Consider the following 21,973-nt stretch of genomic DNA (forward strand, 5'->3'; position numbering starts at 1 on the left):
TATCACCCCACCCAGTTCTTTCAATTTCTTAGCCTCTGGAATCCCTCACACCCCGCTTAGAAGAAATCCATCCGACTTTACCTAAGCACAACAGAATAAATTTAATATAGATGCTTTCCCTTGCAGCAACCATTTCTATTCTGGTTGGACATAACACTATTATGAGACAAAAGGCCTCATTACAACTCTCCTGAAAACAAATTGATCCCTACACCAACCGCTGTTGGCGTAGAGAACGGAGTTCTGAGTTGTGTGAGTTTCTTGCTCCTGGCAGTTACCATGTGCAATAAAGTTCATATTCCCAATTTAATTCCAGGCGGTGAAGCCTACTTGAATTTACCCAGCGAACAAGGCTCAGTATTTACTAGAACATACAGATTTTGTTGCTGTAAGTTTCAAACTCAGAATAAGTGGAATTTATCACACCTGATAAATTGCAAACACCCGTGTATCAAATTTTATCTAGTGAGATCAGTTCTAACTGTCACCCCGGGGCAGGTGTAATCAACCCCCCCAAGAGTTTGTCCAAAATGCAGTTGCCCATTAGGGTCGGGCTGTTAATTTCAGTCTCTTTAGTGCACATCTTTATTGAATTAAAGGTACCCAGCTACCTGGGAGGAACAGGGCTCTGATGCACCATAGTCTCTGTTCTCGAGCGAAGACCCGCGCATACTTCATCTGTGTCTAAAGTTGCCCTGTGCTAGGACATCTTCAGAGGCAATGGGTTTCCGACTGGTTAAAGAAGCACATAATCTTGATGGAAGTTGAAGCCACACAACTACAGACAAAACCGTAGTTAATTGGGCCTTCTACTTACATGGTGTAAATACAGACAAAATGTAAACAATTATTAACTTACCGGAAGGTAATCACTTTTTTAGCTATACATTTTAGCCCCTGTCCCTTGTTACAAGAATTATGTCCCATATGCCAGTGCCAGTATTTTGGACTGTAGCGGGTGTCCCTTATTCCATGAATTCCCTCCAGTAGGCCAGTACCAGCATTTGGCCATGGTATCCTGTATGCCAAGAAATATATCTAGTGCGCAGCACCAGCATTTTGCAATGGGTGCCCATTACGCCAAGAATCATCTCCAGTATCCCGTTCCAGCATGCTGCTAACGGTGCCACGTTAAGACAAGAATTACCTACAGTATGCCATGGCGTGATACTCCTCACTCGCATTCCCTCACTCATTCTAACAATCATACTCCCTCACTCTCATATACTCATTCTTTTCAATACTCACATACACAGCCATGCACTCAAACTCTAATTGGTACACACTCTCACTCAGAAACTCATTCACACTTCTTTCTCACTCACTCTCACACTCTCTCTCCCGCTCACTCACTTCATCTGACTCATATTCAGGCCTATTCACTAGCTCACTGTCTCACTGATTCTCACTCACTGCCACATATACATAATGGTAGTCACTCATTCACACATTACTGATTCTCACTTCTTCTCATTCACTTATAAACGCACTCACTTGCACCCTCATTTACAGATGCACAGAGCAACAACACTGTGAATTTCTTTTAATTACCTGCTCTTCTGGTGAATCCATGACTGGAGTAGGGCAGGATTCCAGTACTGAACAGAGGAACCAGCAAGGCAGGAGTCCTAAGCTTTTAACGAGGAGACAGCATAGCAGAGGCAGGATACACAGCAGGAAGGCCCGCCTTAAGTCCCCGCCCAGCTTTTGATGGGGCTGGAAGCAGAGCCCTATCAGAAGCTGTGACAGGGCTTGCAATCTCATTCCTGCTATGCTGTGTGGATTCTTATTGGGCGCCCGCCCTGATTAGCATCGGATAGCCCAATTTTAGCAGTTATGCTGCGTTGACAGTACAGTGGATCTGCTAAAAAATACGGATTGTGCCAGTGTGAGGCGATGTAGATTAAGGCACACCCGCCCAATCTATGCCTCCACCTAGGGAGTCCTGTCTTTTTAAACGCCACTCTACATTTAGATCATGGCTTGGTCCCCTAAGCCTTCCACGTTCTCCGGCTCCTCCTTGACCATAATCCATAGTCTGGAGAAGCAAGAGGACTGGCCTACCCATAGCCAAAGCTCATGAAAACACAAGTGTTTTAGAACTCGCAGTGTGAGTTGTGGCTGGAGCATTATGTGGCAGGTCACAGTGGGTAGGGTAGTGCCCATACAGCCCTAATGACTAGCCGCCACTGTGTATCAACAAGCATTTGTGGAGTATGTCCATGCTACAGTGCAAGTATTTTTGTGGCCTGAATAGTGATTAAAACTTACAAAAATAATGAAACAGTTTCAAAGACTACCGGTTGCCTCTGTAGGGCGAAAACACATTTGTGTGTTTGAGTAAGGTTTTCTTTCCCATTCCTCAGTCCTAAAGGTGCTCATGTAGAACAGGTTTCATCACACACATTTCCATAAGAGGTGCTGTGGATTTAGGTGAAATAAAGTGCCTAGAAAATCTTTAATATGAAGGAGAATGTAAGCTATATATTTTAAAGCTTTCTATGTGTGAAACATGTCAGTAGGTATCATTTCAATGTAAAGCAAGGCATACACAAATAGCAAAATAAGATCAAAAGAAATGGGCAGCAGTATAACATCAAACTGCTAATGCTGTAATTTATTTATGTCTCTCACGTAAAGTGGAGTCCTTTGTATTGCCTACGACCTAGTGGAAATGCATAGGTTGTGTACATGATGTACTTGGGCACTTTGGGCCTTAGGTAGAAATAGGAGGTAAATGGACATTCTGCAAAGAAATGAATATGTGCGCCCATCCGCCCCTGCCTTCCCCTCATGGAAGACTGTGCTTCAGATGGCAGAGCAGTCTCCAGTTCTGCCCTAAGGAACCATCTTCTTGTCTGACCTGGCACCTGATGCCTCTTCCAATGGTGTCATTTCTGTTCAGGCCCACCAAGTAAATAGTGATGACTCCAGACACAAAAACACAGTACGGGGGGACATCAGTTTTATTTCTAGAAATAACACAAGTGACAGTAGGTTCGCTATGCTGGTATTGCTTGTTGATCCTGCTTTCACACATGATATTTGTAGCTCCCCCCCATCTATTTTGGAGCAGCTCCTGGAAACCACATTGTGTGGAAAATGTCCGCCGGGATGGTTGACATGGCGACCCAGTAACCCAGTATGACAGCCGCGCAACCAGTGTTTAAATGAGGCTTCATAAAAAGTGAGCAAGCTAATTTACAGTTCATTTGGTCTACAAAGTGATCTACTGTCTGGACGATCGGGATGATCTTGTCACGATCAGTTCCGCCTTCATTATCCTAAGTCAGCCTTCCGGTGTGGCATTCAGGAGTCTTTTTCTGGATCAAGCCTCCACAATTGAATTGAACACCTTATTGGAGTCAGAAGGAGCTTGCACAAACTGAATATACACCATCAGTCTCTTAACCTACAGGGAAGAATGCATTTCGAACAATAGATCTTCTCCAGTTTAGAAAAGCCTGCTTACGGCTTTGTAATCACTTGCAAATGGATGCGGCCCAAGGAAATGGGGCTTCCCTCCATTACACCAGTCTTCAGGCACGCAGACGAAGGGATCCTCTTCCCCTCCATAGGTATTCAGGGCAGAAGAGAAACATGCACATTCATCATGGCTGGTCTCCTTCAATTGCAAGTCACCATCCATTTTGTGGTGAGATCAAGGAGGATAAATTAGCATCCTGACATCACTAAGCAAAGCTCAGATTTCTTCCCGGATCAATATCATTCCTGCTGAGCATGCTGAGTTGTAGCAATGTGGTTTCTTGGTCTTGCATAGCCTGCTTCCTTGTAAGAAGCCTGGTCTCTTTCTACAGTTCCATGTGTTGTTTTAGCATTTATTAATTACTTTGCACATTCATTTTGGTTCAGATTCATTGATTATAATACTTTTTGTTTCCGATCATACCTTCATCTATTTATTTATATATAACAAAGTTAATTTCTATTTTTTATCTGACGTAAGTTTTTTTTTACTGTTTTTCACCTGCGCTTCACACGTTTCTGCATTACCTTACAGTTTAACCTCTTTTCTGCTCCCCTTCTCCACTTTCTAGCCTCTGATAGGCAATGGTGAGGGAGACTCTGTAAAAGACACAAATGATGAATGGCAGAATGCGGAACAAATCAAACATTCACACCCTGTCAATAGATCCGGGTTAAATCCATCGTTCTTTTGCACTCCACGCCACCCCAGTTTAGACCCAGCCACATGCAAATCAGTCTTGACCCTCATGGGAACTGTTCAGTCCAAACTACCATGCCAGGTCCTCCCTTGACCCGAAACAAGCATCCTGGGACCGGTTTCGGGGTATCAGCCCTCATCATCCAGGCTACCTTGAATCCAGTGGCACAGCGAGCCCGGGACACACATCTGGGCATACCCGATGCACTTAGGGTGAGATTGCAAAAAGACAGATTATGGATACAGTCACACACTCCCTTTATCCTCTGTTCCGTTTCCTGCGTCACTCGTTCCTGGCTGTCAGGGAAGTGAGGGAGGCAACTAGTGGAGTGCTTTGATCACAGGTTTGATGTAGTTGTGCTTCCTCCAGTGGAGAAACAATCTAGTGCCTTTGTTTTGTTTCCATCGTAGTTGCTCTGGCAAGCCGAGGCCAGTATTCTCTATGCTCCAACAGTCTAGTCTACCCTTCACTAGTGATCTGGTCAGTTCAACTCTGTGATCCCTTTGAGTGAGTGGTAGAACCTTTTCTCAAACACCAGTGCTGCACTCCCAAGCCTGAAAAGGACAAAAGTCACTGGAGAAGAAAAGGTTACCACAAAGCAACCAGAATAGCTAAAACGGCTTATTTCTCAAAGTGCATTACAGAGGTTGGCAGAAAATATTAAACTAAGCTCGTCAGGAGTAGCTTAGTAAAAGATGTACAATCAGTCTTGAAATCAGTCTTGAAAGAAAAAAATATACTAATTCCAATAGATGAAGGGTAATCCCGCTCGTCACAGTGTAGGAAGTCCAATATCCTAAAATGAAGAGGCAGAGACGGTGATTGTATTGACGTGGTTTAATCGTAAGAACACGTCTATTCATCAGCAAGTATAAGTCAAGAATGCATAACCCCCGTTCAGTACAACCTCCCAACCTTCTAACCATATTCAAAGCATAACATTCTCCAGGCGATGCGACGCAGCCACGAGCTGTGACAGGGATGTCACGCTCGTGTCTGCTCGTGTCTGCGTGCGATGTTCCCAACAGAGAAACTGAACACATTGAAGGAGACCTCAAATATCTACAAAGAACAGGCCAACCTGACGCTCTGAAAACCAACCCCTGTGTTTTAGAAAACCTGCCTCAGTTCATGAAATCTGAAATCTCTAAAAGGTGCAAGTTGAAATCCCACACAGCAGACACGTCCACTCACCTCCAGGCCTCTACACCTCTCTCACTGCATACTTTCTGATCCATCATACCACTAGAACCTGACAAGACGCTCACTCTGGCGGCCAAAATAAGCCTCAAATTCGCATATGGATCTCTGTTCATCCACCTGCTTTAAACACTTCTTTCTTGCCCTTGCCCAGGATATTACATTCATGATAAACCCATCCCTCTGATTAAGTGATGCATAGCACTTTAAAGCATGCTAATGTTATCTCACTTCTGAAAAAGCCTCATTCAGACGCCAAGATCTAAGTTAGCAACAGACCCATACCTAACCTCCCTTTCCATAGTAAGTAACTGGAAAATGAGGTGACAAGACAGCCCCGAGAGCATTTACAAGTAAACCACAAAGACCAGTTGGGGTTCAGACCCACTGGGCGACACTGAGACAGGCAGCCATTGCCGCCATCACAGAGGAATTCCACCTCTCAATGGACCAAGCAAAGTAAACAGCTCCCTAATTCTGTCAATCCTGTCAACCATGCACTTTTCCTCTGCAGGTCTAGTGGGCAGGCAGTCAGAATTGGAACAGCAAAATATTTCACTTGCCACTTATCCTCTTATGTCCCCCAATAGAAGAAAATACGGTGGTCTGCTATTCCGGTTATGTATTTACGTCTCTCGCTTCTCTGAGACTCCTCTGTGACCTGATCGAAGCATACAGATTCTGGATGAGATGCGCAGGCCCTTTGGCCTCACTTAGAAGTAGGAGCTAAATGGACATTCATTAAATAAATGCAGAAGCCTGACCTGACACAACTGGCTTCCCCGCGGAGAAGGCAGTGTTTCTGAGGGCCGAGCAGCTGCCAGTTCTGCTATAAGGAACCAACCTCTTGGCTGACCTGGCATCTGATGCCACTCCCAATGGCATCCTTTCTGCTTGGTCCACCAAGTAAACCATGGTCTCTCCTGAACATTAGTTATGCTATGGAAATCGCTCCCGACATTGGGTGTTTAATTCTAGAAATAACATAAGTAATAGTCGGTTCATTATGCTGGCATGGCTTTTTGAACCTGCTGTAGTATAAGGTTTTTCCCAGTAACATGCTTCCTTCTTCTGTCTTGGAGCCGCTTCTGGAAACCACTTAGTGGGCAAATGTCTTCAGCTTTAAACATTGTCACCCAGCAGCACAGTACAGCATGCAGGCAACCAGTGTTTAAAATGGGGCTTTGCAAGGTGTGCAGGCTAATTTAAATTTCACCTGGTCTGCAGCAACATGAAAGAATTTCCAAATGTATGTAGATGAATTAGACAACAACCCACTTGTTAGTACTTAGCCCTGTCTGATGAATTGAAATGCTAAACTGAGGTTGTTCAACAAAAGAACACATTTAATGAGCTCACAGTTGTATCATTTCACTCTAACCTGATTGGTTTATTTCATGAGAACTGTGTGTAGGTATAAAAATCTTAGAATGGTGGGATTTAACCCCTTGTGTGCTAGTGACGAGCTCAGCTCGTCATGAGGGACGGTTGAGCTGCCCTCATGACGAGCTGAGCTCGTCACAGCCGTTGGAACGCTCGCACGCGGGGATAATTTCCCCGCTGTGCTGAACGTTCCAAAATGGGTGTGGTCGTGACGAGCTTAGCTCGTCATGAGGGCAGCTCCGCTGTGCCTCATGACGAGCCGAGCTCGTCACCAGCACAGCGGCGCCGCGCCCGGCCCCCGGGGGCAAACCACCTCACAGCTAAGGGGTTAAATAAAGAGAAGTTCATTAGGATTCACAGTGAAGACAGAGAATGGCTACGTTTTCAAACCATAAAGGTTGATTAACATTAACAAAAGGCAAAATTATTGAGCTAGTATCAATCAGTAACGAATCTAAGAATGTATCAATTAATATGTTCAAATCAAAGTTATAAAAGAGGAGGACAAACTAACATGGAGTCACCTCAGTGAAAGGTTTGGAAAGTCAGTTCTCCCATAAAGAGCGTACCCTAAAGTCTCCTACTCCACTCTAAAATGTCTCAGAGGCGGACAAAGCCTTTCTAAACTGTAATCTGCTATGCATAGCTTAACCTCTTCTATGCTCATGACGAGCTACAGCGCTCCGGTGCTCATGACGAGCTCAGCTCGTCATGACCGCGCCCGTTACTTGGAACGCTCGCATGCTGGGCTGATTCCCCTGCAGTGCTGAGCATTCCATTGGAACGGGTGTGGCCATGAGCACCGGAGCGCCGTAGCTCATGACGAGCTGACCTCGTCATGAGCATGGGGGCGCTGTGCACGCCCCCCCGCCCCCCAGCACAGCGGGGGGAAACAGCCCCGCAGCGAAGGGGTAACGGCTCAGGATCTTCCATAATGCAGCTTCTCTTTGTGGCCTTCAAAGGTACATTACCTGCGACAAACTTAGATACAGATGTCTGGAGCTGTCTTCTCTGATTTGATGCCAATTATAACATTCCACACTATTTACAAAGGAAAAAACATCTCTTCTCATGAGAAAGTAAGAAACAGAACACGGTGTTAAATAGCATTGAAACTCAGCTTGCCTTGATATAAAAGCTCACCTGCCATGAAGCAAGATGACAACCAACGTAAGCCAGTTTAAAATGCAGGCCTACATTAGCTATGGTCAATCTAGACGAGAATAAAACATAGCAACATTTGTGTGTATATGTTTGTCGATTTAATGCAGAAACATTTAATATGAAAAACCCTTCCCACGCATCCCCACAAGTTAATTCACCAGTCAACGAGATTGATCGCCATCTCTGAATAATATTTCATTTACTACAGTCATATTTTCGGGTAAAGTACTTGTCATGTCCCATTGGGCTTAGTATAATATCATCGACACTTGCCTCCCTAAAATGCTCATCCTCAGACTGCAAAGATTACAAAACCAGGTAGCCAGAATGATCCTTAATCTAGTAGCAGGATTTCATCAACCCTTCGTGATAGTGCTCTACCGGCTACAAGTTGAATTCAGCATCAAATTCAAATTATTGGCGACAACTCGATTCATTGGCCGTAATCCTGATCCGGCAATCCTCTTGAACCTGCTTAAAGGTGGAGGCAGATCCCTAGAAGCACAAGTCCTCAGCCCGCCATTGAGATCCACACCCAATTAGGTACACTTTTGGAAACTTCTACAGAGGGAGCTATTCGCAGTGCTCCTGATCGCAAAACATCAGCTATGGGTATCTATCTACCTGACCCGATTGGCTGTTTTCTCCTCAGTCGCCCCTCTTTTCAAACAGCGCCCTTTCAGATTAGACATTGTCCTGACTACCTTCCATGCTCAAGTAACCGAGATGTAGTATGATAAAAAAAACTCTTGCATACTTAAATTAAATAATTGGATTCTTCGTATCCTCTATTTCTGGGACATCTGTTTCCATTTCTATCTGAAATATGCACAGTGCATTGATGTACACAGCTGGGGTGTCCAACAGAGGTCCAGGAGAGCCAGGTCCAATACAGGGATTTTAGGGTAGTCACATAATATAATTTTCCTTACAACTAATCTAAGCAGAACAAATCTTCACAGTCTGAGGTTATCCTGAAAATCTGGCAAAGATCCTGGACCCATGATGACCTCTTTGAAACGTAAGATAAAGCAGAGAGGACCATCTACTTCCCACTCTTACCCATGAAAGTGTTCTCTCATACAATCATAAAATAACATCAAGCTAGTGTGCAAGTGATCAGCCCTTATACCCACCCCCTTTAGAAATATCTTTTTTTTTTGTTCAAATAAATTTATTGAGAAGAAAATAAGGTGACCATACAAAGTATATGTTATAAATCATACAACATCACATTCCAATCTTGCTTTTGAGAAGGGAAGGAATTGGACTGATAAAACAGAGGCAAATCATAGAAGGAAACATTGAACATTAAATGAAACATATATGCAATATGGGAAATATGAAAGAAAATTATGGAACTACTAGGGAATTCAGGGTGGTTTGGAAGCTCCTGTTGAAACGGTGTTGGTAAAGAACACTTCTTGGTACTATCATCAATGAATGTTGTAACAGGAGACTACAAGTCAACACGTTTTTTTGCCATTTGAGGTGGGTATACAAAGCCCTTGTCTAATCTATGATTATGGCAAACAGTGTACCACCAAGCTCTGTATGAATTTTTCGAGAAGTCATTCCAGTTGGCAGTAATTTTTTTAAAAGGCAATCGCTAACAACAAATCGATAATCTTAACAGTGAGTGAAACCCCGTTCCAGATTGAAGAAAGACTACCCAAAAAGATATGAGTAACAGAAAAAGGGAATGTAGTATTATATATCAAATTAACTTGTCCTTTAGAAATATCTTAATTTAGGGTGAACCACAGATTTTCTTTGTAGGCTGTATGAATAGAAGTCTGGAGATCAATAAAAGCTAAATATAGTTTTTCATGCTTGGTATAAAGCGATTTTCATGATAACAATTATAGTTTTAATAATTGGCCTGTCGTGTTTTTGTTAATTCTGACTCCACATTAACGCGGTGCCAGGAATCCCTCATTCTCTACCCACCGTAGGGCTCTTTCAAGAACTCTATCAAAGATATTGCCTTGGGCACTCAAGAGGGAAATTGATCGATAACACAAAGTGGTAGTTCTTTTTTTCTTAAAAATCGTTACAATTTTAGCTCTTTCTGCATATTGGTTTGTAAATATAGAGGAGATATTTGTTTCCATTGCAAAGGCCATCGTTCAGACATTCATTTCATTAGCTCCCACGGGGTGGGAACCTGTGCAGAATTCCACTGGTAGCTTTCATTGTGGCAGCCATTTTCTTCATCTCTTCTGCCTGTAGAGGTTAAAAGGTGGAAGGGGCAAGAGGAATCCAGGAAATGTAGATTAAAGGAGGGAGAGCGTTGTTTGTTGTATTTTCTTCTATTCACATTACTTTGTATTTAAAGAATGGTAAACGTTTTTAGCAGTGCTACTCAGTGGTCACATGCGCAGTGGTCTTGTTCTTGTCCAAAAAGGTACCTCCAGCAAGTATGCACTACCGGGCATATATACTAGAATGGTGGTGCAGGTCAGTGCAGCAGCTCACCTTGCTGTGCCGCCACGCGTCACAGGGAAAGGGCATTCCTGTCCTTTCCCCCTGCACTGGCGCCGTTTTGGCAGCCTAGCGTCAACGTAGGCACTCTTGCACCATGGTGCAAGGGTGTCTGCGTTACAGGCAGTATTGTTTTTGTGCAGAAAGGGGCACTTTCCTGCACAGAAAGAATCCAGAGTGGGGTTTTCCTCTTTCTATGTGAGCTCCTTGTTACTCCTCACCTGAGGCGCAAGATTTTGAAACATTCCCAGCTTTACAAATCCTTGTAAATTTGGGAATGAGTCAAAAACCATGGGAGTTGCCTGAGAGCACCCACCAAAATGCCCATGGAATGCCTCCCTTGCACAGAGTAAGGCAATGCAGCCATTTCTGCTGCTTTGCATCTCTCCATATTTGTGAAGCCATTCAAAGCGTAGCAAAGGGGCTTTGAATGGATTCATAATTATTGTGGCTTTGCATCGTGCATGTTCCACATTGCGAGGTGCAAGCATGAAGGCACATCGATGTTCGCTGCTCACACTGCTCACTTCTCACTAGTGGAGTAGTTACGGCATGAGGTCATGCCAGGTTAGTATTGTAGGGGAAGGGAAATCCTTTGAAGAGAGTAATTTTCTCTCTGGATTTCCCTTAGGTTTTTGAAACTCAGGAGCAGCAACATTGTCGTGGTGTCACCAGGGCTTTAAGTGGAAGCTTTTTCAATGTTATATACAAGCAATAGTTGCTGCTTATTTATCTTATGCAACTAACAACCATTGACAAAGCCAATAGTCCTGACTTCTTTTAGGTATGATGTTACTTGTTGTATCATATATCTGGATGCAATGACAGAAACAACAATATCCCCCCTACCCCCCAGTTTTTTCATCCCACTTAAAGCCCTGGGTATAAGGGGTGTGTCTGCTAGTCCCTTCAGGATGTAATATCTCCTGCCAATGCCGTCCCCCCGTAGCCTGTTCGACTGCAATTTTTATGCCTACCCTCGGACTGCGTAACGGTTCTGTGGCAAGTCACGTGACTACTGGTGTTGCCGCCCCAAGCTTGAAACCTTGATGTCTTTTCTCCGTATTTCATTTCAGGCCACCCTTACCTGCGGGTTCATCTTCTCACCTGGCTGATGCCGGTGATTGGCACAGCACATCCCCCCTAAAGGCCTGTGCGTTCCTCCATCTTGGGACCTACATTCTGGATGTAGCACGGTCACGTGCAAGGTCGTTCTATTTTAGAATATTTCCCAGAGCGTCTTCGCCCTGGCAGCCCTTTCAAGGTCATCTTTAAGGGCAGTGTGGAATTGCCTGCTGTGAGCCAGCTGTAGGCCTCAGTGAGCTGTAAAATCATGGCGGACAGAACTGTTCGTTGTATGTGTTTATCATCATGTTCTTTTCGGCTTGCCCCAGTTCTGTTCTTGTAACAAACAGCAGCGCTCAGTCACTGAGCTCCACAGCGATGGCTGATGGTCTAATTGATTCATCACTAACAGAGAGGGGCAGCCTGGGCGCTCCTTCCTGGCGCTCCCATTAGCCGACGAGTAGGAGCTGTAAATGCTCTTGAACTGAGAGAGCTCATCCTCTCGGATGCATTGGATTTACACTCTGTAACCATATCCATCGCCAGTAATTGCACAGGGCTGTAATAACTTGAGATCCGAGGGTGGCGTGCAGCTTGTTTGTGCAGTAGGGAGGGATACTGTTCATGCTCTCTCTGTACATATCAGATTTCTGCTGTTTACTTTATTCATGTGATCATTTCCCCTTCCGCGTTGGACTCACTTTGCTTTCTTTCTGATTTAGTACATTTTCATGTCATTTGTTTGGGGTGGAATGTATTCTTCATTCAGTTTGTCAGTGGGGGTCACCAAAGCCTCTCACATCTTTGGTCACACACTGATGTGGTAGTTTCCTGTACCTGTTCCCTGGCCAGACTGATTATCCTCTTTTTAGGTCTGGTTTGACAGCACAGCTGTACACATGATCTATTGTTAGCAATTTTTCAAAATATGCATGGAGTGGGCTTTGAGTCCACCCAGCGGAGTATTACCCTCTCACCTCATGCTATCGGCTATTTGGTGTATCATTCCGCTTCCTATGTAGTACCTGGATTGCATTACATCTCAAACGTTCACTGAATCATCACACATTAAACTCTTTATCACACAGCTGCACAGTATACAGAAAAAAAAACATTTTTTGTTGCAATTGTTTTTACTGCAGCAGTCTTCTTTATAAACTGTTGTATTCAGGACTCTGATGTTTCCATCTTTATTGCATGGCTGTCATGGCATGCTCTGTTTTCATTAGTTTTAGAGCACCATGCACCGCTATGGGTGTGGATGTGTTTTTTGAAATGTACTAAATGAAACAGTAATAGAAATGGAACAGAAAGTTTGCAGAAACAGAAAGCATCTGTTTAATGCTGTTATACGGGGATCCCCAGTCCCTGAAACATGGCTGGGGGCAGAGATTGTTCCAATCTTTAAAAAGGGCTGTCCACTTGCTCCATAAAACTATAGACCAATTAGTCTACTCGATACCACACAGAAGTTGATGGGCCGAATTCTGCTGGAGAGGCTATTGGGCTGGATGGAGGAAAACAAAATCTTGACCACCCTCCAAGCCGGTTTTAGATCAGGGGTCTCAACCCTGGACCAGATCTTTCGACTCCAGGTCCTATATTGGAAAATTGCAAGAGTAGAGGGTGGCAGCCTCTACCTTGTCTTTGTGGACCTGCGGGCCGCATTCGATCTGGTCCCGAGGGAGAGGCTCTGGACGGTCTTGGAGGATCTTGGGCTCCCTCCCTACTTACTGCACTCCATAGTTCGGCTCCACACTGGGAATTATGCCCAGGTGAGGTGTGGGAAGAACGGGTAATTATCTGATCGATTCCCTGTCACACGAGGAGTACGTCAGGGCTGCGTACTAGCCCCTACCCTCTTCAGCTTATATGTCAACGGCCTGATAGACAGACTTAATTGTGTCAAGGACAATGATGCACCACGCCTGGCCACTGGTAGGGTGCCCGCTCTGATGTTCGCGGATGACACCTTGTTGTTGTCGCGGACATCATCGGGCATCCAGCGGGTTTTGGATGGGTTTGTTTCTTTTTGCGCCACACGAGGCTTGGAGATCAACTTGGAGAAAGCCAAGTTTATGATCTTCAACCCCCCGAGGCACACCCGCCCCAACCCCACATTAAACGGAACCCCTCTTGAGAGAGTTAAGACCTTCATATACTTGGGAGTGACTCTGACAGAACAATTTAAATGGGACCAGCAAGTCTCTAAATCCTCCCTGAGATTAGCACAGATAGTGGGCGGCATAGGGAGATTTTGCAGTGCCCCAACTTATAAACCGGTTACCCCTGCCCTAGAGATATATAACATACAGGTCAGGTCTGCAGCCTTATATGCAGCCGAACTCTGGGGACACACTAACACATGCAACCTGATGAAAGCAGAACATTCTTTCGTGCAGCATCTGTTTGATCTTCCGCAAAGTACACCTTTGCTCCCACTACGTCTGGACTTGGGTCTGGAACCTATTACTGAGCTGGCGGCAGCCCGACCTCTGCTCTATTGGAGAAGGCTCTGGTCTGTCCCGGAGCTGGAACCGTTCAGAGCAGAATTTAAAATCATTTGGGGGCAGTTAAAGACCAAGAACATACCATGGCTAGCACATGTTAAGTCCCTTTTCTATCAAATCGGCCTTCCCCAACTTTGGGACACACCGGAGGATAGCTGTTTGAGGACCCAAAGGTCTGCCCTGGTGGCAGCTGTTAAAGTATATAACCTCAAAATGCTACATTCCTCTAATTCCCTGGGCAGACTATCCAATGAGTTTCTAACAACTAAAGATGAATTCAGGATGGAGGCGTTTTTGGACTTGGTGCAACCTCCACTGGCAAGAAAGCTTTATATTCAACTGAGACATGGCTCCCTACCAGTTGGAGAATTCACATCAAGATGGGCTAAAGCGACGAAACCTAACTGCCCTGCCTGCAATCATGACAGGGAAGACATTATACACATCCTCTTCATCTGCCCAGCATATGGCGAAATTCGGAAGTACTGGATTACCCCACTTTGCAAGAACTTGGGCTTTAGGCACTGTGCTCTCGCCCTTAGAGTCTTAACTTATGATACTCCCCCCCCCCCCATTGTCTTTGCTGTTTCCAGGTTTCTTCTCGGTATGTGGAGGAGAAGATCCGTGATAATCCATAAAGACTAAGGGACGGCCGCTTCCATTCACAACTATTACTTTGATATCTACTGTTTAATAACCTTTTAACTCGATGTATTTCTATTTTAACATTGTGCTTGTATATATTTTATTGCACTTTTATGGTCTATGACCGAAATAAAGTTATCAAAGTAAGGAACAGAAAGTTGCTGAGCTCAGCTCGCTGAGTTCCTTCTTCAGAGATCTGTTTGTCCTGCCAGAGGCACAGCAGGATAGACTCAGCCTTTTCATTCTTGCAAGGCCGATGAAATGAAAACACTTGAGTAGGGTATTAAAAGCACCTATGTTTGTTTACATAAAGTGGCAAATTAATTTGTGATGTTTGCTAAATTGGTCAAAAGGTAGCTCTAGTTGGTCTGAAATATACTGTTACCAGATCACCTCACTTAAACCAATCTTATAAAGTTTTTGAAAATATTACTTTGTAAATCTTTTGTAAAAAAAATCACAAATGAGTTAAGTTCTGCATGTATTTGAGTTAGGAGATTGAAACATAGTAGATTTAGCCTCTAAAGCCAGGTGTGAAGTGATGCTCGCCATTCTGGACCAAACAGTGGCCGATTGGGAGGAATCCATCCGGGGTCCACTGCCTTCTCTTTTCTTTATCACTGTTATCAGCCTCAAAATTGGAGCTTGCAAAAGAGGGCTATTCACGTGCTCTGTGTGCAAGCAAAAAAGGGCAGAGCGGCAGTAGGGGCATCTTGAAGAAAATGTTCCTGGGTGTAAAGTAGCTAGATGGCCAGAGAATTACTTACTAGACCCATGTGTCCACTGCTGAGATTACTTTTAGTTACCCAATGAACACCAGCTTGAATCAGGCCGGTCTGAATCTTCTCAGTTTTATCAAATATGGGCTGTTGAGTGGGTTACAGTAATCCTTTGTATGACAGGGCTTTGGAATTACTGATTTAGCACCATATGCGTGCCTTATGACTATAATAATAATACTTTTTTACTATCATCATTACAGTTGAAATAGCACCCTGAATAATCATATAATAATTACTAATGCCTTTCTCAGAGAGCTCCCAAAATTACTTTGATTTGAGTTGAATTACAATTGCAAGTTTCCCCAGTTTTATTTTAATTTTATTTTGCTTTAAAAGTTGGTACTGCATCATCAAAGGGTCCTTTTTGAGTTTTGTTTACACATATGTGTGTCCATTAGTACTAATAACGTATTCAGGAATAATGCTAGCCCATGATTTTTAGTTTAATCACTTTATAACATTTTGTGGCTAAAATATGTAATATTCCGATTCGAGCACTAGATGGCAGAATTATGCACAGTGTGCAAATGCTGCAAAGCGATTGTTACAGATAAGTAACATTTCAACCCCTTATGTACAGTCACTCGTGCCTGGCTGTAACCATCCACTGGACCCATAATTTCCAAATTCACATTGAATGTAGAGCCACATACAAGGAAAACTATAATTAGGAATTACAAGGTCTGTGCAGATAAGCCACGAAGCACAGTCAGTTATAATATAGTTCGTTATGCTGCTCACCTTGCATGGGGTTACTTTTTAAAATATTTTTTTAGGTACAACTTTGTTCTCTGCAACCTTATGTCTATCACTTAGAATTTTAAAAAAAAAAAACTTTATTGATTTGCAAAGAGCAGGTGATGCGCTCAGCCACGTACAGTACATTTTACAGCGTGCACACGTTTGTCGTGTTAGGTCATAGTGTACGTCTTTCAGGGCATGCCCTGTTTATACATCTGTGATAGAAGCATGTATCTTCAGTTCTGTTACCTGGCGCCTGTGCTCAGTTTTCGACATCACAAGTTATCAACATATTACACAATAATCAGAGGCGCAGATCCGGTCCCATCTCTATCAAGTAAAGAGTGCCCTAAGAACAGCATAGACTTGAACATAAAACTGCCCAGTGTCACTTGATATTGTGGTTGGTGAGTTCACCTGTAACCTTAGCGAGGCGGCTCCTCTTGGCAGCAAGGAAAAAAGGGGAGGGAGGATCTCCGGTGGGGTCCCGGCTAGGTGGCACGTGAGCCCATCTCCCGCGCTGGTTTCCAAGTCAGACCTTGTTCCACATGCTTCAGGTCTCAGTTCAGGGAAGACAGGGGACCTCCACTCTCCGTGGTCATTCTTTAGGACTCATACTCCAAGAAGCGAGTGACCGCCTCCATGCACACGTCAGCAAGGGGCTGTCTACGTATCCCTCTATATTCATCAGCACGTAGTAGTAGGATATTGAAAGATCACACTCTGCTGGAGCTGGTTCACCCTGGCATAGGAAGGCAGCATTCGTGGGCAGTCCCTTAGGATCTTCTTGCTGCTGTTGGCCCACGGACGGGCACCCACATAGAGGTTCCCCGCACTCTGTGAGCAAAAGAGGAAAGAAAGCGGGGTATCACACCCAATGATAGAAGTCATCAGCCATTCTGAGAGTTATCTGGGTCCCATAGGGGAGGTTCTCAGGAAAAATGTCAGAGTTCAGGCTTCCAGAGGAAAATACAGAGCAGTGCTCTTCATGGGCCTGCCTTGGTTATATCCTCAGAGAGGATGCTGTGTTGATCGCTGGCTGCTGCTCTTTCTCTGTCTGCCCCTTTGTTGGTCGCGTGCTGCTGGTGCCCTCTCAGCGTCCTCGGTGGCGCCGTTTCTGCTTCGGTGGTTCGAGTTTCTGTCCTCCGTTTGTGCCAGCTTTGTGGGCCTCCAACCAGTCCCAAGCCGCAGGTGGGGCATTGAAGAACATAGCGTGATCATCAACCATGACTTTGAGGCATGCAGGGAACAAGAGCATATAACGGATGCCAACTGCCTTCAGTTCTGTATTAACAGCAAGGGTGTTGGGCTGCCACAATGTACAATCTGGGAAAATTGCAACCAAGGCATTCTCAATGTGGAATCTTTGCGCCTCTCGGGCTTTATTTAGCATCAGATCTCTATCTCTATAGTGCAGTAAACATTCCACCAGTTGGCGGCAGCCTCGTGAGGATGCTGTGCACCCTCTCCAGTGCAAAGAGTGGCAACAATCCCTGTGGAGCAACTTCTTTGGTGAGTCAGGACTTGAGAAAGGCAACTATGTCTGCACCTTCCGCCTTCTCGAGTAGCCCAACAATTCTTACATTGTTGCAGTGGCTTTGTCCTTCTGCATCCTCAGCACTGCAGTCCAGTGGGTTCACTAGGCGGAGCAGTTTGGCCACTTTGTCCTGCAACCCCTAACAGTGGGGCCCACCTCATCAAGGGCCTCAGCATTCTGTTTCACTGTGTCCACGAGCTTACTGGGATCATCTTGGAGTATACCCGAGTCAAGAGAGAATTTTGTCGATGTTGCTCTCCAGTATCGCGCAGTGGATTTTAGCGCTGCCGCGGACTCGAGAATCTGACACACTTCTTGCCGCCATTACCGCCGTTCCTCGTGGCCACGCCCCTTTCGAGGCCATGCCCCCTGCCCAAACCTTCAAAAGACGCTGACTGCAAGCGCCTGGTTAGAACCACTCACTCCTGAGGCGGAAGCCGGGAGCACAACCTGTACTTGTATTTTTAAAAATTGAGAGTCACTAAATTTGTTGTATTTTTAAACCCACCTCACTCTTCTACTGACATCCTCAGGACAAAGCTTTTTCCTAAATAGCTTGCGCAGTGGATTTTAGCGCTGCCGCGGACTCGAGAATCTGACACACTTCTTGCCGCCATTACCGGCGTTCCTCGAGGCCACGCCCCTTTCGAGGCCACGCCCCCCGCCCAAACCTTCAAAAGACGCTGACTGCAAAGCGCCTGGTTAGAACCACTCACTCCTGAGGCGGAAGCCGGGAGCACAACCTGTACTTGTATTTTTAAAAATTGAGAGTCACTAAATGTGTTGTATTTTTAAACTCACCTCACTCTTCTCCTGACATCCTCAGGACAAAGCTTGTTCCTAAATAGCTCGCGCAGTGGATTTTAGCGCTGCCGCGGACTCGAGAATCTGACACACTTCTTGCCGCCATTACCGGCGTTCCTCGAGGCCACGCCCCCCTCCTATCACCGTCCCACCCTTCTTATTAATCATGTGCATTTTCCGGACGCGCAGCGGACGGGCGCAGCGGGACTGAACATCTCCGGACAATCCTCGATGCCGGCCAGAGTGCTGCGCTGATCTTACTAGACCCCAGCGCAGCCTTTGATACGGTTTCTCATAACATTCTGTTAAACCGTCTGGCGACAGTTGGGATTACCGGTCTTGCCCTGGAATGGTTCCGCTCATTCCTGAGGGACAGATCCTTCCGGGTGTCAGCTCCCCCGTTTCTCGCCCAGTCCCATTCCATCGGCCAAGGAGTCCCTCAGGGCTCTGCACTTAGCCCATCCCTTTTTAATCTATATGTGCAGCCACTTGCGGCAGTGGCTAAAGAGTGGGACCTAACGCTGGTGTCATATGCAGATGACACGCAGCTGGTCATCACTCTCACCGAAGGCCCGTCCACATCGGCCTCGAGATTTAGGGATGGCCTGGCAGCAGTAGCCCAGTGGATGACGGACAACTGCCTGCAGCTTAATGCAGGCAAGACAGAGGTGCTGCTCCTCGGGAAGAATTCCAGCTATTGGAATGAACACTGGTGGCCCTCGTCGTTGGGCACCATTCCACCACCTAAAACCTTGGTCAAAAATCTGGGCGTCTGGATGGACTCCTCGCTTAGTTTCCAGACCCACACAAAAAAAGTGGCAGCTACTTGTGTGGGCCTGCTGAGGAGCCTCAACCCGATACTCGGTTTCTTTGACTCTAAAGTCCGCCAACTCATTATTCAATCCTCTATCCTCTCCCGTTTAGACTATGCCAATGTCTTACTTTTGGGCGCCAACAAAGTGGAGATAGCGCGATTGCAGCGCGTGCAGAACTCTGCGGCAAGAGCTTTGGTTGGTCTTCCCTGCAGATGCTCGGTCCGAGCTACCATCCGAAATCTGCACTGGCTGCCCATTGAATCTCTTATTCAGTTCAAAACCCTCATCATGACATTCAAGATCCTCAAATTCGGCTGTCCAGAACTTTTGCGCCCACTTCTAACATCTTACATGCCACTACGCAATTTGCGCTCATCAGGCCAGCTCCTTTTGACTGTACCCCGTACAAAGCTTTGCCGAATCGGCGGCCGCTCCTTTAGGGTTTTGGGAGCCAAGCTCCTTGCCACTGAACATTCGCTCTCTGGAAAACCTGTCGGCCTTCCGGAAAGCTATTAAGACCCATCTGTTCCCCTCTCCTTAAGACTCCCTGTCTGCCTCCCTTCTTCTCTTTGTACAGCTCTGGCTTTGGTTCTTTAGCGCCGGGACGCCTCTTTGCTGGGGCAGCTGTTGCGCTTTATCAAAATGTTAACATAACATAACAACAGTATATTATGAGAGGCATTTACGGCATTCAGTATCAGGTCCAATTTGTCTGGGGAACCAGGCAGATGGCATGCGTATTCAGCATAGCTGGTGTGTACCCACCTGCCTGGTCTGCAATGCCCCTTGTGTCATGGGAGATGGTGAGCGAGTAGGGGCAGCCGGGCCCACTAAGAGTGCCCAAGTAATTTTGAATGCTGTGCCATGACTGAAGGAGAGGCTTCGGGCTGTGCTGTGTAATGCTGCGTGTTTCGCCTCTTCGCTTTGGCCGCCTGCTGCATGTTTCGCCTCTTCGTTTTGGCCACCTGCCTCCTTTGGACTGGGCCTGCTTCTGAGGAAGTGCAGAGGGGCCCTAGGCTCCGGGATCTTGCAGGGGTCAGCGGCGGCCTTGGGCACTCCCTCAAGGTGTAGACATCCTGGCATGCCTATCACGTTGAACACATTTGTTAATAAATGCACCCAATTGAATACCGCTGTTATCGACTCTTATACCAACTAGTGATACAACAAAGAGATGGGTGTATATATGCAGTAGACTTACATAGTACAAATGTAGTATCAAAGCAGTGGAGGTCTGTACAGGGGTTAAGTATACCAGACAGGTGGGCATGGGGTGCAGGACACACTGGGGCAAGATGAGAGAGGCAGATGGTAGTGAAGTTCACCGTAGACCTGGAAGAGAGACGACAGCATCCCCGTCAAGCGCAACATCCAGAGAAAATCCACTAAAAAGGCCAGCTGGTATATCCAAGAACTCAGAACAACGAGATGAGACAGCACCCAGCTGGAAAGGAGATGGCACGCCAGCAAAAGGCCAGGGAAAGGGCAGCCTTCTAGACCTCCCTCAACCGGTACCACCGCCTAGTGAGGGCAACAAAGAAGATAACCCTAGCCACCATATCAAAGCCCGCGCCAACAACAACAAGGAACTTTTCAACATTGTTAAGGAATTCTCACACCCGGCTGCCAGCGAAAACATCACACCCTCAAAGGAGCTGTGCGACAAACTCGCCGACTACTTCCACAACAAGATTGCAATCATATATAGAAACTTCAAACCTCAACCCTTACCTACAGACTTCCTCGACATTTAAGCCACCTCCGCAACCAACCAGAACCACGGATTGACCACCTGGAACCTCCTGTTCACCCAGGATGCCACCTCCACCTTGAAATCCATCCACTCAGGAGCTCCTACACCACATCTTTACCCGGGAAACCAAAGGTTCGACCAGGAACTCATCACCCTGCTCAACACCTTTATCACCACTGCAACATTTTCCGATGCCTGGAAACTCTCAGTAGTCAGATCACTACACAAAAAACCCTCAGCTTACCCAAGTGAACTCAACACCTACTGGCCAATGTCCTTGCTCCCATTCCCAGCGAAGGTACTGGAAAAGATCATCAACAAGCAACTCATGGCACACCTGGAGCAGAACCAGCTACTCAACGCCTCCCAATCCGGCTTCTGCACCAATCAGAGCACCGAAACCACCCTGATCACAGCCACTGATGACATTCAAACCCTCCTCAATGAAGGAGAAACAGCAGTTCTGATCCTCTTCATTCTCTGCAACCTTCCACACTGTATCTCACCACACACTGATCGAAAGACTCCACCACATTAGCATCCAAAGGGACACACTCAGACGGATTACCTCCTTCCTCACCGGAAGAACCCAGAGGATCTACTTCCCAGCTATCCCCTCCAAACCCAAGGAGATCACCTGTGGTGTACCTGAGGACTCATCCACCAGCCCCACGCTCTTTAATGCATATATGACATCACTGGCCAACATCGTCCAATCCCACGGTCTCAATGTAGTTTCCTACGCAGATGACACTCAACTCATCCTCTCACTCATCAACGACCCTACCAACACCAGAACCAACTTCCACAGATGCATGACAAGCATCGTCAACTGGATGAAGAACAACTGCCTGCAGCTGAACACAGACATTGGCGGACGTACTGATCATAAACAATACATGC

The 21,973-nt window shown here is 45.9% G+C and overlaps 1 protein-coding gene across 1 annotated transcript in view; it reads left to right on the top strand.

Moving 5' to 3' along the window:
• PPP1R9B (protein phosphatase 1 regulatory subunit 9B) overlaps nucleotides 1-21,973 on the top strand; it is a 337,706-nt gene that overhangs the window by 297,729 nt on the left and 18,004 nt on the right. The gene's annotated exons all lie outside the window — the stretch shown is intronic.

The sequence above is a fragment of the Lissotriton helveticus genome, chromosome 5_1, assembly GCF_964261635.1.
Source record: "Lissotriton helveticus chromosome 5_1, aLisHel1.1, whole genome shotgun sequence".
Lineage (NCBI taxonomy): Eukaryota > Metazoa > Chordata > Amphibia > Caudata > Salamandridae > Lissotriton > Lissotriton helveticus.